We start from the raw sequence: 15,766 nt of genomic DNA, 5'->3' as shown, positions 1-15,766 counted from the left end.
ATCCATGTTTACATCCCAGAACACGGGGCAACACACAGAGCCCTGCGGGCAGCCCTTTGAGATGTTTTTCAACATCACGGCACCAGGAGCCGTGATTCTCGCAACTCTTTTCCGACAGTAATCCTTCAGGCAACCGTATAGTGCCCCTGGGCACTCCATCTCCCTTAACTGGGAAAAGAGCGCCGGCCACCAAAGGTTGTCGAAGCCGCCAGAAATGTCCACCATGATGCCCAGGACATATTTCTTCATGGACGAGTGCACAATACTTGCTACTTTGTTTATGGCATCAGATGTAGACTTGCCCTTTCTGAACCCGTATTGCAAATCACTCATGCCACGAAGAAGCCTGTGGCTAGACAGTCTAGACATCAGAAGCTTCTCAAAGGTCTTGCCCAAAATGTCAAGTAGACAGATGGGCCTGTAAGATTTTGCAAGTGTGGGGTCCTTGTCTTGACCTTTTTTTATTATAAATACTTCTGCTATTTTCCAGCATGTTGGGAAGCTCCGCATTTCCAAACATCTGTTGTAAATTTTGGCAAGACTTGGTGCCAACTTTTGTGCTATGCACTGCAGTACTTCTGCCGGTATACCATCTGGCCCTGGGGCTTTCCGCCTTGCGAAGGATTTTATTGCTTGTACCACCTCCTCTTGCGAGAAGGGGTAAACTTGTAGATTGTTATTGTATACTATTTGATCCTGCTGGCGTATCTCCCTCTGCAGCTCAGTGTCCATGTCAGGTCGGTCGTCCGGGAGGAGCACATGAAGTAGCTCCTCAGCAGTTTGTTTCCAGTCGATTGTCATGTCGTCAGTGTCTTCCTTTTTGATTGTGGAGAGCTGCATTGGGGAGTGTATTTTCTCCCTCACGATTTTGTATGGCATACCCCAAGGGTCCAGGGTAAGATGTGCCTTAACGAAGTCCTCCCAACTCTGCTGTCTATGTTGATTTAGGGTGTCCTTAAAGACCCTCTTCTGTCTTCTATATATATGGTACGATGAAATTGTCTTTCTGTGTAGGCAAAGGCCCTTTGATAGTTTCTGCGTGCTCTACGCATAGACTGCCTGAGCCGTGACAGCTCCGGAGTCCATGGTGTAGTCGCTTTCCGGATGAGACGTCTTTTCACTGGTATCGCTACGACGACAGCCGTCTTTATAGAGGTAGTTAGGGCCTCTACTGCCTCTTTCACGTTAAATTCAATTCCGAGCTCTGGAGGATCGAACTCCGCCTCCAGAAGGCCCCAATTGGCCCTCCTGTAGTCAAAACGCGTTGTCCACTCTGCTGGCACCCGGTCCTCCTCCACAGATATTTCGAACTCAATGACATTGTGATCGCTCGTAGTTATGCCATCGTGTACTTTCCAGTTCAGAATTTTATTTGCAATACCCATTGAGGTTAATGTGATGTCAATAAAAGATGCTGCCCCGGCTTGGCTCCTGTAAGTAGGAGGGCTGCCGGGGAGATTCACAACATACAAATTGTGTTCCATGATTAAATCTTCTAACTCAATTCCTCTGTGGTCTTGTACCGGGCTGTGCCAGAGCGGCGATTTTGCATTTGCATCCATTGATATTATCATAGGCTTGTCTCGTAAAACTCTTATTGCGGTCCGCAATTATCCCAGGTCGGTATCAATTTTATGTCTGTACTGACAATACAAACTCATTAAGTACCAACTATGTCCTTTTAGATTTACTTCTACAACCGTGAGATGTGTGGTACATAATTTTGTAATTACAGTTGTTTTAATTAAATTACTTAATATTATGATTGACGACATTGGTTGCAGGCCTGAGGCAATCACCTGTGCATTAACGGGAAAGCCAGGGACCCTTCCTGAGACGGAGTATGGTTCCTGTATTAATAAAATGTCTACTTCGTGTTCCTCTGTTAATCTTCTTAATTCGTATAAGACTAACTGACTTCTCATTGCATTTACCTGAAACACTCTAAAGTGCATCAGGATACCTTGTATAGAAATGGCTATTTGGCCACGTTTGGGCAGGATCAAAAGCGATCCTGCCATACATCATCACCATGTCATTATATATCTTTTTTAAGTCGAAGATCCTGCCCCTTCGAGCAAATACTTTCGATGCGAGTTCCTCTAGTTCTTTAAACTCGAGAGGTATATTTACTGCAGCAAGCTGGATGCAATCTGCATCCTCCAGAGCAGGGAATGTTATCCTTCTTCCTCTGGGATACCCGGTCCTCACCAGCTGCCTAAGGGCCATCATCTATATCGCTGGATCTTCTAATCGTGACAGTCTTAATGACTCCTCGCATATACCATATGTATTCCCAGGGGGACAATTATTATAAGTCCTTTTTCTTACAGAGGTGTCTTTATCTACAAAGTCTGAGTCTTTTTTCTCTTTCACCTTGCCACCACCAATTACATCTACTTTCAAAGTTTCCGATACTACTTTTTCTACAGAGTCCTTTGACAGATCTTTTGTGCCACCTCCAGATACTGTTGTATCTAGATGCAGATCTGTTAGTACTTCATTTGTCTTTTCTGCAGGATGTCCAGCAGCCGAACCGATGCCGGACGCCGATGACCTCCCCCTTGAGGCAAAGAAGCCCCCGACCTGGCAGGAGAAGTCCGCCGCCCCGCCCGACTCCGCCGCCGCGACCGAGACCCCCCTCCTGTCGGCCAGAAAAGACCCGACCTGACAGGAGAAGTCCACCATCTCTGGCTGCACCGCAGGAACTGGAACAAAATAAGAATCGTTGGTTTCTTCATCATCATCCAAGGATGATTGTGATCTCCACCTTCTCCATCTTTCTGCATCCCGTGCTACTTTGCTAGGTGACTTCCGTTTCTGGAGTTTTCGGCTAGTCGCCATAATCAGTCCTTTGAATCAGTCTTTGGAGTAACAATTTGTAGGTCATGCTCTCCCGTCCTGGGGAGTGACATACCCTCTTTCTGTACCTACAAGGGATGCATATATCTCGTTTGTCGCATGATTTTTTATCATGGCCATCCTCACCACATTTTCCACATACTGAGTTCTGAAAATTGCAATACTTAGCCACATGGCCATAATCCTGGCATTTTGTGCATTTTGCCAGTGCTGTATAGTCTTTTACGGATATAGATAGGGACAGCGGGAATCTCGTTAAACCATTCATGCGCGTCACTAATTAGATGATGAGGCATTTGGCTATTTAAGCCGTCTTTATTCACGTCTTTGTGAACATACAAACAGATATAAGTACCCAAGAAGTGGGTTTACAAATGACAAAAACAAAACAAACATTAGACGGACAGGAAGAGACGTGAACAGAGAAGGGTTTGTGCCTGTTGACAGACGCCAGGCAGCAGCGTAGACGACATATAATTGGGCCATCACCCAACACCAGTCCGGGGCATCGTGCGCCTAATGGCAGTCATAGTGTCGAACCGCCGTGCCGCCATCACAGTCCCGATGAGTACTCTTGTTGACATCGCCGCGAAGTGGTGGTCCTTGAATCCAAGCCACCGCAGATCCTGTGCAGATGTGGGTGACCACACCCCCCTCCATGAGATGGTAGCTGAAGAGGTGGTGATGGTCCTGGCTGCTGGGGTCTGACTCCTAATTGCCTAGTGGATGGCTTCCCTATTGTAAACCGCGACTTTCTGCTGGTGACACTCTTCGATGTCAAGATTGACACCAACCACCTGGGCATCGATGATATAGGCTGCATCGCCACGAACTGCCACGATGTCCGGCTTCCTCAGTCCCTCGGATGTCCTGAGGTGGGGCTCCAGGTGGACGTCGAAGCCCCTGCGACGAAGTCCCTGCGCGACGTAAGACGCTAGGGCGTTGTGTCGCTTCACTCGTGCGTCGTGACTTCGGAAGCAGTGCTGGACAACGTGATTTGCAGTTTCCTTAGCGATGCAGCCAGCCCGGCAGTTAGTATCACCAGCACGACCTCGCTGCAACCGTGCCCGGGTTGGAAGGGCATTGATCCTCATACGGATGCAGGAGATAAAGTCGCGGCCTGTGATCGCTAGTCGAGGATCGTCGACCCAGCGATGCTGCCCTGGTGTTCGGGCAGACTTCTTAAGGGCAGCGCCGTCCACCGACAGATGCAACCGTTCAGCCCACATCCGGCCCATTTGGTTGGAAGTTCTTATGACCGTATTATTACTCCGTAGTTGCTGCTCAAGCCTCCCAATCTCACGCCCCAGAACGTCATCTGCTGTCCTGTCAGATAGGACACCCAATGCCCACATGTTTGCGAGCCGGTTCCGCCGCAGAAGAGGCCCTAGCCAGCGCGGTGATGGCACTCCCAGCCCCCCAGAAGACACAGGGGCATGGAAGTAACCAACAGGGACGTCCGCTGGCAGGCACAACCAAGATCTAATAGCTGCGTGAATGGTGGTGTCCATTGCTGACAGGGCTCCTAGGCGGGTCCTCGAAAGGGCCAAGCCATGGTGTATCCCTGGCAAGACGGCGGTTCTGAGGGCGTGCAAACGCTGTTGTGGCTTTAGTGGTGCCTTGGACAGGACGGTCAGCTGTCGCTCGACCTCCCGCCTTGGATGAAAGAGGCTGCATCCGCTCGTGGAGAACTCCAGGCCAAGATACCGGAAAGTGCTCTCGATCCCCAGGGCTGGGAGGATGGTATACCCAGCCCTGAAGGTCGCGGTGTCGTTGACCTTAATCTTCTTCTCACGGCCAGAAGCCGTCAGGGCGAGAGTGAAGCACTTTCCGGGATTGTCTTGGAGACCAAGGTCCCCAAGGGCAGATGTTGCTGCATCAATAAGGTCCTGGAGCCCTCCTGGAGTCTCGGCGAACAGCAGGAGGTCGTCAGCAAAGGCAGCAGCGTTGAGACGTCGTCCCATCACATTGGCACCAATGTAATCTGGGAGGCGAGCAAGCATGAGGTGTAAGGAAAGGTTGAAAAGGATAGGAGAGAGTGGATCACCCTGCCTAACACCCCTTGAAGGCCGCACTGGACCCAGCGACATCCCAGGACCAGAGATCATCGTCACCCCATCCTCATAGCATCCCAGGACGTATCCAATGAACTCGTCAGGCAGACCATGTGCCCTCAGGGCGGGCCTCAGGGCACCATGGTCTAGCGAGTCGAAAGCCTTGGACACATCCAGGGACGCAACATAGAGGGAGCGACAGTTCGCCTTGGCCTGAGTCATCGCCAAGTCCAACAAGAACGTATTGTGCAGCATCCCATCCTGAGGAAGGAAAGCCCGCTGACGCCCGTCAGCACACAGGTCCGCATCAGACGGCCCGCCAGGATCTTATGGAAGACCCTAGCGAGGACTGAGCAAACCGTGATCGGACGGAAGTCAGTGGGGGATGCTGGGGCGGCCTTCTTGGGCAGCAGGGAAGTACGGGCTAGGAGAAGACGGGATGGGAGGCGACGGGTCAAGAGGAAGAGGTTAAGGATTTTAAGGAGGACCTCACGGGGTATACGGCGAATCTGGGCCGGTGTTAGTCGGTCTGGGCCTACAGCAGAGCGACGAGGGGGGAGCGCTGAAGCAACTTCCTCCATCGTAATAGGCGCCCACAGCTGTTCGAAGGGAACCTCGATGGAGGAGGGCAACAGCCGACCCTGCAGACGGTCCACCCGGTCAGATGGTCGCCGGGTGAAAAGGTCCTTCCAAAACTCCACCAACCCAGGAATAGGGGGCGGTGGGTGAAGGAGCGTTCCATCCAGAAGGCCGCTGATGCAGCGAGCAGCGCTCTTTGGGAAGGCCCGCTGACAGAGGGCGTACTCCCTCCTCCGCAGAGCCCGCTTCGTCCCTCGTGGCTCTGACATCCAGCGGGAGGCAACAGGATTTGGCGATGGTTCCCTGCTGCCGATGGCGCCAAGGGCAGCCCACAGCATGCCCATTATGACTGAGGCCGATGTCGTTGGCCCAAGCGCCAGGATGTCATCGACTGCTCTGTACCTGGACCCAGACGACGGGAGGGCTGCCAGGGACGACCAGACAGCTTGGTCGACAGTATCCACGGCTGCAGACGGGGAGGGGGGTGCTGCACAGAAACCGGCAGGCTCCACAGCTGCAACAGATGGAGGCGACCCCGCCCCAACAGCAGAGAGGGCAGCAACAAACTCGGCGACCTGGTTCCTATAGGCTGTTCCACGACGCTGCCCTTTAATGTACTCGAGAGAACGATTCGGGAACGCATTTGCAAGCTCTTGATTTAGGAAACGGGTGCCCTTGAGCGTAAGTGCTGCTTCTGAGTGGGCCAGGCGTAGCAGCTCTTCACTAGACCACCTGGCCTTTACCCTCTCGGTGGTCACCTCTGCGTTGGCTGCGGCAGGATGGGCACGGCGACGATGTACACCAAGACCGGTCTTAGTGGTGAAGGCCCGGTGGTACTCAGGACATGTGATGGCAGGCACTGATGCTCGACCCGAACTGGCGGCGTCGGATGCTGACCCAACGACTGGCGCGGCGTCTCCTGTGGGAGTACCGCTACCTGCTTTCTTCTTTGTGTTGGGGCCAGCTGAAACAGGGGCATAGTTAATCGCGCCGTTTACCCGCGCTTGCTTGAATTTCTTCACGTTGACATTCAGAGCACTGGGCAGAAATCACATTGTGTCAACACCCGCTAGGGCCATCGCAATGCTTTGTTTTAATTAGACAGTCGGATTCCCCCAGGCCGTGCCAGTTCTGAGTTGATCGTTGAATGGTGGCTCAAGAGAATCCGCGCCAGCACGAGGCCGACCAACGGCGAGAGCAGACCACGCCCGCGCTAAACGCCCGCACTTACCGGCACCCCTACGGCACTCACCTCGCCCAGGCCCGGCACGTTAGCGCTGACCCACTTCCCGACCAAGCCCGACACGCCCCGATCCTCAGAGCCAATCCTTATCCCGAAGTTACGGATCCAATTTGCCGACTTCCCTTACCTACATTATTCTATCGACTAGAGGCTCTTCACCTTGGAGACCTGCTGCGGATATGGGTAAGAACCGGCGCGACACCTCCACGTGGCCCTCTCCCGGATTTTCAATGTCCGAGGGGAAGATCGGGACACCGCCGCAACTGCGGTGCTCTTCGCGTTCCAAACCCTATCTCCCTGCTAGAGGATTCCAGGGAACTCGAACGCTCATGCAGAAAAGAAAACTCTTCCCCGATCTCCCGACGGCATCTCCGGGTCCTTTTGGGTTACCCCGACGAGCATCTCTAAAACAGGGGCCCGACTTGTATCGGTTCCGCTGCCGGGTTCCGGAATAGGAACTGGATTCCCTTTCGCCCAACGGGGGCCAGCACAAGTGCATCATGCTATGACGGCCCCCATCAACATCGGATTTCTCCTAGGGCTTAGGATCGAATGACTCGTGTGCAACGGCTGTTCACACGAAACCCTTCTCCGCGTCAGCCCTCCAGGGCCTCGCTGCAGTATTTGCTACTACCACCATGATCTGCACCGACGGCGGCTCCAGACAGGCTCACGCACAGACCGTTCTGCGCCCACCGCCGCGACCCTCCTACTCGTCAGGGCTTCGCGGCCGGCCGCAAGGACCGGCCATGACTGCCAGACTGACGGCCGAATATAGGCACGACGCTTCAGCGCCATCCATTTTCAGGGCTAGTTGCTTCGGCAGGTGAGTTGTTACACACTCCTTAGCGGATTCCGACTTCCATGGCCACCGTAATGCTGTCTTAAGCAACCAACGCCTTTCATGGTTTCCCATGAACGTCGATTCGGGCGCCTTAACTCGGCGTTTGGTTCATCCCACAGCGCCAGTTCTGCTTACCAAAAGTGGCCCACTTGGCACTCCGATCCGAGTCGTTTGCTCGCGGCTTCAGCATATCAAGCAAGCCGGAGATCTCACCCATTTAAAGTTTGAGAATAGGTTGAGGTCGTTTCGGCCCCAAGGCCTCTAATCATTCGCTTTACCGGATGAGACTCGTACGAGCACCAGCTATCCTGAGGGAAACTTCGGAGGGAACCAGCTACTAGATGGTTCGATTAGTCTTTCGCCCCTATACCCAGCCCCGACGATTGATTTGCACGTCAGAATCGCTACGGACCTCCATCAGGGTTTCCCCTGACTTCGTCCTGGACAGGCATAGTTCACCATCCTTCGGGTCCCAACGTGTATGCTCTAGGTGCGCATCGCCTCGCAATGAGGACGAGACGCCCTGGGAGTGCGGAGGCCGCCGCCCCGTGAAGGGCGTTGAAGCCCCATCCTCCCTTGGCCCGCGCAAGGCGAGACCTTCACTTTCATTACGCCTTTAGGTTTCGTACAGCCCAATGACTCGCGCACATGTTAGACTCCTTGGTCCGTGTTTCAAGACGGGTCGTGAAATTGTCCAAAGCTGAAGCGCCGCTGACGGGAGCGATTATTCCGCCCGAGAGCATCCCGAGCCAACAGCGGCGCGGGTTCGGGGCCGGGCCAGGTAGGTCCGTCATCCGGTAAGAACCGCGCGCGCTTGCCGGGAGCCCGAGCGCCCAAAGGGGCGAATCGACTCCTCCAGATATACCGCCGGGCAGCCAGCCAGGACACCGGGGCTCTGCCCAACAGACGCGAACCGAGGCCCGCGGAAGGACAGGCTGCGCACCCGGGCCGTAGGCCGGCACCCAGCGGGTCGCGACGTCCTACTAGGGGAGAAGTGCGGCCCACCGCACACCGGAACGGCCCCACCCCGCGGCGAGTGGAAAGGCAATCGGACACGACCCCGCCGCGGATTGCTCCGCGCGGGCGGCCGGCCCCATCCGCCGAGGGCGGAGGCCAGTGGCCGGATGGGCGTGAATCTCACCCGTTCGACCTTACGGACATCTCACGTTTACCCCAGAACGGTTTCACGTACTTTTGAACTCTCTCTTCAAAGTTATTTTCAACTTTCCCTCACGGTACTTGTTCGCTATCGGTCTCGTGGTCATATTTAGTCTCAGATGGAGTTTACCAACCACTTGGAGCTGCACTCTCAAGCAAGCAAGGAGAGTTCCCGCCGACGCTCGCACCGGCCGCTACGGGCCTGGCACCCTCTACAGGCCGTGGCCTCATTCAAGTTGGACTTGGGCTCGGCGCGAGGCGTCGGGGTAGTGGACCCTCCCAAACACCACATGCCACGACAGGCGGCAGCCTGCGGGGTTCGGTGCTGGACTCTTCCCTGTTCGCTCGCCGCTACTGGGGGAATCCTTGTCAGTTTCTTTTCCTCCACTTAGTAATATGCTTAAATTCAGCGGGTAGTCTCGCCTGCTCTGAGGTCGTTGTACGAGGTGTCGCACGCCACACCGCCAGCCGGCTGTGCACGCTACCGAGTAAGTACCAGTATGCGAACCGCCAGGCGACGGGCGCGCATCGCACGTTTAAGGAGACGCGGCCGGCCCCACAGGCGGCCACGACACTCCCAGGTCTGCGAAGCGGGGCAAACGCCACGCGCTTCAGTATACGTAGCCGACCCTCAGCCAGACGTGGCCCGGGAACGGAATCCATGGACCGCAATGTGCGTTCGAAACGTCGATGTTCATGTGTCCTGCAGTTCACATGTCGACGCGCAATTTGCTGCGTTCTTCATCGACCCACGAGCCGAGTGATCCACTGTCCTGGGTGATCTTTTCATAGTTTCCACTGTCTCTTTCATGACAGTTGCATAGGCGGGACTGAGGCGTGTGGCGGCCCCTGTTCCAGCGTTCAGTGTCCAACGGCCTCACGGCCGATGGGCGTCGTACGGCTCCACACCGGAGCGGACAGGCACTCGGGCGAAAGTCATTCAAAACCGGCGCCAGGCGCCAGGTGCCGCAGGCCAGCCGCTCCAGCGCTTCAGCGCTCGTACCACACAACATTGCCGTTAGTTTTGAGACGAACGCGTGGTTCCGCACGCGGCGCACAGCTACTGCGAGCCGTACAGGTAGCGTGTTGCGCGACACGACACGCACATCGAAAGACTTGCAGTCTAGTCGGTAATGATCCTTCCGCAGGTTCACCTACGGAAACCTTGTTACGACTTTTACTTCCTCTAAATGATCAAGTTTGGTCATCTTTCCTGTAGCATCGACAACGACAGAGTCAATGCCGCGTACCAGTCCGAAGACCTCACTAAATCATTCAATCGGTAGTAGCGACGGGCGGTGTGTACAAAGGGCAGGGACGTAATCAACGCGAGCTTATGACTCGCGCTTACTGGGAATTCCTCGTTCATGGGGAACAATTGCAAGCCCCAATCCCTAGCACGAAGGAGGTTCAGCGGGTTACCCCGACCTTTCGGCCTAGGAAGACACGCTGATTCCTTCAGTGTAGCGTGCGTGCGGCCCAGAACATCTAAGGGCATGACAGACCTGTTATTGCTCAATCTCGTGCGGCTAGAAGCCGCCTGTCCCTGTAAGAAGAAAAGTAATCGCTGACAGCACGAAGGATGTCACGCGACTAGTTAGCAGGCTAGAGTCTCGTTCGTTATCGGAATTAACCAGACAAATCGCTCCACCAACTAAGAACGGCCATGCACCACCACCCACCGAATCAAGAAAGAGCTATCAATCTGTCAATCCTTCCGGTGTCCGGGCCTGGTGAGGTTTCCCGTGTTGAGTGAAATTAAGCCGCAGGCTCCACTCCTGGTGGTGCCCTTCCGTCAATTCCTTTAAGTTTCAGCTTTGCAACCATACTTCCCCCGGAACCCAAAAGCTTTGGTTTCCCGGAGGCTGCCCGCCGAGTCATCGGATGAACTGCGGCGGATCGCTGGCTGGCATCGTTTATGGTTAGAACTAGGACGGTATCTGATCGCCTTCGAACCTCTAACTTTCGTTCTTGATTAATGAAAACGTACTTGGCAAATGCTTTCGCTTCTGTTCGTCTTGCGACGATCCAAGAATTTCACCTCTAACGTCGCAATACGAATGCCCCCGCCTGTCCCTATTAATCACTACCTCGGGTTCCGAAAACCAACAAAATAGAACTGAGGTCCTATTCCATTATTCCATGCACACAGTATTCAGGCGGGCTTGCCTGCTTTAAGCACTCTAATTTGTTCAAAGTAAACGTGCCGGCCCACTGAGACACTCAATAAAGAGCACCCTGGTAGGATTTCAATGGGGTCCGCCTCGGGACGCACGAGCACGCACCAGGCGGTCGCACGCCTTCGGCTCGCCCCACCGGCAGGACGTCCCACGATACATGCCAGTTAAACACCAACGAGCGGTGAACCAACAGCGTGGGACACAAATCCAACTACGAGCTTTTTAACCGCAACAACTTTAATATACGCTATTGGAGCTGGAATTACCGCGGCTGCTGGCACCAGACTTGCCCTCCAATAGATACTCGTTAAAGGATTTAAAGTGTACTCATTCCGATTACGGGGCCTCGGATGAGTCCCGTATCGTTATTTTTCGTCACTACCTCCCCGTGCCGGGAGTGGGTAATTTGCGTGCCTGCTGCCTTCCTTGGATGTGGTAGCCGTTTCTCAGGCTCCCTCTCCGGAATCGAACCCTGATTCCCCGTTACCCGTTACAACCATGGTAGGCGCAGAACCTACCATCGACAGTTGATAAGGCAGAATTTGAAAGATGCGTCGCCGGTACGAGGACCGTGCGATCAGCACAAAGTTATTCAGAGTCACCAAGGCAAACGGACCGGACGAGCCGACCGATTGGTTTTGATCTAATAAAAGCGTCCCTTCCATCTCTGGTCGGGACTCTGTTTGCATGTATTAGCTCTAGAATTACCACAGTTATCCAAGTAACGTGGGTACGATCTAAGGAACCATAACTGATTTAATGAGCCATTCGCGGTTTCACCTTAATGCGGCTTGTACTGAGACATGCATGGCTCAATCTTTGAGACAAGCATATGACTACTGGCAGGATCAACCAGGGAGCTGCGTCAACTAGAGCTGAGCAGCCGGCCGCCCGGGAGTGTGTCCCGGGGGCCCGCGCGAACACGCAAGCGTCCGCTCAATTATTCTGCAAACAGGACGAGGCTGAGCTCCCCTGCACAATACACCTCGAAACCCTCTCAGGTCCCGGCGGCACGCAGCGCCGTCCTAAGTACTTGGTCGGGTTCGAGAGAGGCGCAATCACCCGGAGTTAGGCGAGTAGACGCTTTAGGTGCGACCACCCGTGCTCCCAACTGAGCTTGCCGCTGCCGACAGAGGCCCAGGAGCGTGCTGTCGTGACATTGCCGGCGGGAGACAACACGCGCCACCTACGGTGACCGGCAGCTCCAACGCCAGCGCCACAGAAGGACAAAAGCCCCACTTGGGTGCCGAAGCGAACTCTCCCAGCACAGCGCACGCGCCAACACGTCCGCACAGCTGCGATACAAACCACCTGCGAGAACCGCTGGGGCGACCGAGCAGCAGACGGCGTCGCGGCGCCGAGCGCCGGGCGGCGGCGCATCCTCAGCGCACACAGTCCTCAATCGGATCAGCACACTGCAGATGGCCACCGCGCTTCGCACCGGGCCCGCGAGGACCTACTTTGGCCGCACGGGGCCGCGCGCAGGGTGCGCCAGCGCGCAGCTGCGCCGCCTGCCGCGTCCGTCGGCCGGCGCGCCTGCCACTGGCCGCCTCCACCAGCCGGCTGTAGCGCGTCCGCCCACGCAGCGCGTTGCCAGCACGCCAGGCGGCCCCCCCTCTCAGGCGGGGGACGGTCCCATCCAGCCACCGCCGCGTAACGCTTCACACCCAGATGCCATTCACGTTCGTGGGCATGGTGGGTATCGCTGAAACAACTGGTTAATAGCTCAACCGATCGTCGCCGTCACTGATTCACCTCTAGCGAGAACAACCCCACCACAACAGGTTACCAGTTGTTCATTTGCGTAACGTCACCAGCAAACGTAGACGTCCATCGCCATTTGCAACTTCAACGAGTATTGCATGCCTGTGTCAGGTGTCACAACACACTATGTCTGCCCACATACACGCAACAAACTATATTGCGACGGTTGCGGTTAGGCAACACTACACTAATTTAACGAGTCGCATAACAATTACAGAGCAGGTTAAGGCGCAACGTGCGTCAGGTTAAGGAAGAATATAGGTTAGGTTAAGGGGCAACATGGGTTAGGTTAAGGCACAACATGGGTTAGGTTAAGGCACAATGTAGTTTAGGTTAAGGCACAATGTAGGTTAGGTTAAGGCACAATGCAGGTTAGGTTAAGGCACAATGTAGGTTAGGTTAAGGCACAACATGGGTTAGGTTAAGGCACAATGTGGGTTAGGTTAAGGCACAATGTGGGTTAGGTTAAGGCACAACATGGGTTAGGTTGAGGCACAACATGGGTCAGGTTAAGGCACAACATGGGTTAGGTTAAGGCACAATGTAGGTTAGGTTAAGGCACAATGTAGGTTAGGTTAAGGCACAATATAGGTTAGGTTAAGGCACAATATAGGTTAGATTAAGGCAAAATATAGGTTAGGTTAAGGCACAATATAGGTTAGGTTAAGGCACAATATAGGTTAGGTTAAGGCACAATATAGGTTAGGTTAAGGCACAATGTAGGTTAGGTTAAGGCACAATGTGGGCTAGGTTAAGGCACAATGTGGGTTAGGTTAAGGTACAACATGGGTTAGGTTAAGGCACAACATGGGTTAGGTTAAGGCACAACATGGGTTAGGTTAAGGCACAATGTGGGTTAGGTTAAGGCACAATGTGGGTTAGGTTAAGGCACAACATGAGGTAGGTTAAGGCACAACATGGGTTAGGTTAAAGCACAACATGGGTGAGGTTAAGGCACAATGTAGGTTAGGTTTACGCACAATGTAGGTTAGGTTAAGGCACTATATAGGTTAGGTTAAGGCACAATATAGGTTAGGTTAAGGCACAATATAGGTTAGGTTAAGGCACAATATAGGTTAGGTTAAGGCACAATATACGTTAGGTTAAGGCACAACATAGGTTAGGTTAAGGCACAATATAGGTTAGCTTAAGGCGCAATATAGGTTAGGTTAAGGCACAACATGGGTTAGGTTAAGGCACAATGTGGGCTAGGTTAAGGCTCAATGTGGGTTAGGTTAAGGTACAACATGGGTTAGGTTAAGGCACAACATGGGTTAGGTTAAGGCACAACATGGGTTAGGTTAAGGCACAATGTAGGTTAGGTTAAGGCACAATGTAGGTTAGGTTAAGGCACTATATAGGTTAGGTTAATGCACAATATAGGTTAGGTTAAGGCACAATATAGGTTAGGTTAAGGCACAATATAGGTTAGGTCAAGGCACAATATAGGTTAGGTTAAGGCACAATATAGGTTAGTTTAAGGCACAACATAGGTTAGGTTAAGGCACAACATAGGTTAGCTTAAGGCACAACATAGGTTAGGTTAAGGCACAACATAGGTTAGGTTAAGGCGCAACATAGGTTAGGTTAAGGCGCAATATAGTTTAGGTTAAGGCACAACATGGGTTAGGTTAAGGCACAATGTAGGTTAGGTTAAGGCACAATGTAGGTTAGGTTAAGGCACAATATAGGTTAGGTTAAGGTACGATATAGGTTAGGTTAAGGTACGATATAGGTTAGGTTAAGGTACAATATAGCTTAGGTTAAGGTACAATATAGCTTAGGTTAAGGTACAATATAGCTTAGGTTCAGATACACATTGTTGTAAGGAAAGGTGTATTTGGGGGGGGGGGGGGCGGCAGGTTCGTTGATAGTGATTATCGTAAGTGGATGCTTGCGGCATCATCCGATTTGTCACGTCAGGATGCACTTTTGGCTCATGACAGGCGGCGCTCCGATTCCATGGGTGTGGCAGACCTGTGTCTTTCATTCCTGCCATTGTTTGTGTGCTGTGACAGGAGGCAGTATTGTGATGTTGGGTGCACCCCTGTGTAGGACATGTGTGGGTGATCGTGGCTTAGCTGAGCAATGACAGATGTCGGAAGGGTGGGATATTCTGTTTTCTGGGTGGACCTCCCGGTCTGGTTATGATAGTGTGGATTGTGTAATGTGGCGGAGAGGATGCACTGGATGTTCTTCCATGCTGGTGGTTAGATATTGTGTGTGTGCCTGTTACAGGCAGAGAGTAGTGTGTGATAAGAGTGTCTGGCTGACGTGTGGTTCTCATTTTGTGCAGAGTCTTTCAGCACGTATAGGAACGGTTGTATATATTATCTGTATTCTGATGGCTCTGCATCTATTACTAATCAGTACCGTGTATACGGTTACTCTGGCTCCAGTCGAAACTGTTCTATCTCTGTACATTAGTGACACTGCGGCTCCACTATGTTGCTACCCCTGTCGGCCGTTTCCCCCAGTGTATGGCAAATGATTATCAGCAATCAGTCTATTAGTCAATACCGGTAGTGTGACGACGTCAAATGTCCGGGATGGGGGAAGCTACACCTTTCCCGTGGGTTAGGGCCTAGAAAGACTCTTCCCACGCAGGAGGCTCGGACTGTCGTTACTCTTCCGAGAAATATATTTGCCCAACGTTTTTTGCGACTGCGAGTGCAACGCCCAGGGGTACCGACATGGATGGGGCGCTTCCTAGCTGATCGCTCAGCATCGGAGAAATATATTTGCCCAACGTTTTTTGCGACTGCGAGTGCAACGCCCACGGGTACCGACATGGATGGGGCGCTTCCTAGCTGATCGCTCAGCATCAGAGAAATATATTTGCCCAACGTTTTTTGCGACTGCGAGTGCAAACCCCCACGGGTATCGACATGGATGGGGCGCTTCCTAGCTGATCGCTCCAGCATGGGATTCCGTACAGTGAGCAATGCGATCGCGTCTGTAGCTTGTACGTGGTACAGCTCGCAGCTCATGTATAGGGACTTTTTTTTTCTTTTTTTTTTTACATTTAACCACATTCGAAACCCACCGCCTTGATAACTATGGTGGGTTGTTAGCTTACTGA

General features: G+C 53.2%; 2 non-coding genes across 2 annotated transcripts; both read right to left on the bottom strand.

Moving 5' to 3' along the window:
* Positions 1–9,365: 9,365 nt before the first annotated feature.
* LOC126476453 (5.8S ribosomal RNA) lies at positions 9,366–9,520 on the bottom strand. The gene has a single exon (XR_007586986.1). It is a non-coding gene; the product is annotated as a 5.8S ribosomal RNA (ribosomal RNA).
* Positions 9,521–9,871: 351 nt separating this feature from the next.
* LOC126476945 (small subunit ribosomal RNA) lies at positions 9,872–11,779 on the bottom strand. Its single transcript, XR_007587376.1, has one exon. It is a non-coding gene; the product is annotated as a small subunit ribosomal RNA (ribosomal RNA).
* Positions 11,780–15,766: the final 3,987 nt, after the last annotated feature.

The sequence above is a fragment of the Schistocerca serialis genome, chromosome 4 (assembly GCF_023864345.2).
Source record: "Schistocerca serialis cubense isolate TAMUIC-IGC-003099 chromosome 4, iqSchSeri2.2, whole genome shotgun sequence".
NCBI lineage: Eukaryota > Metazoa > Arthropoda > Insecta > Orthoptera > Acrididae > Schistocerca > Schistocerca serialis.
The sequence above is the reverse complement of the archived record's forward strand: the minus strand, read 5'-3'. Positions and strand labels throughout refer to the sequence as shown.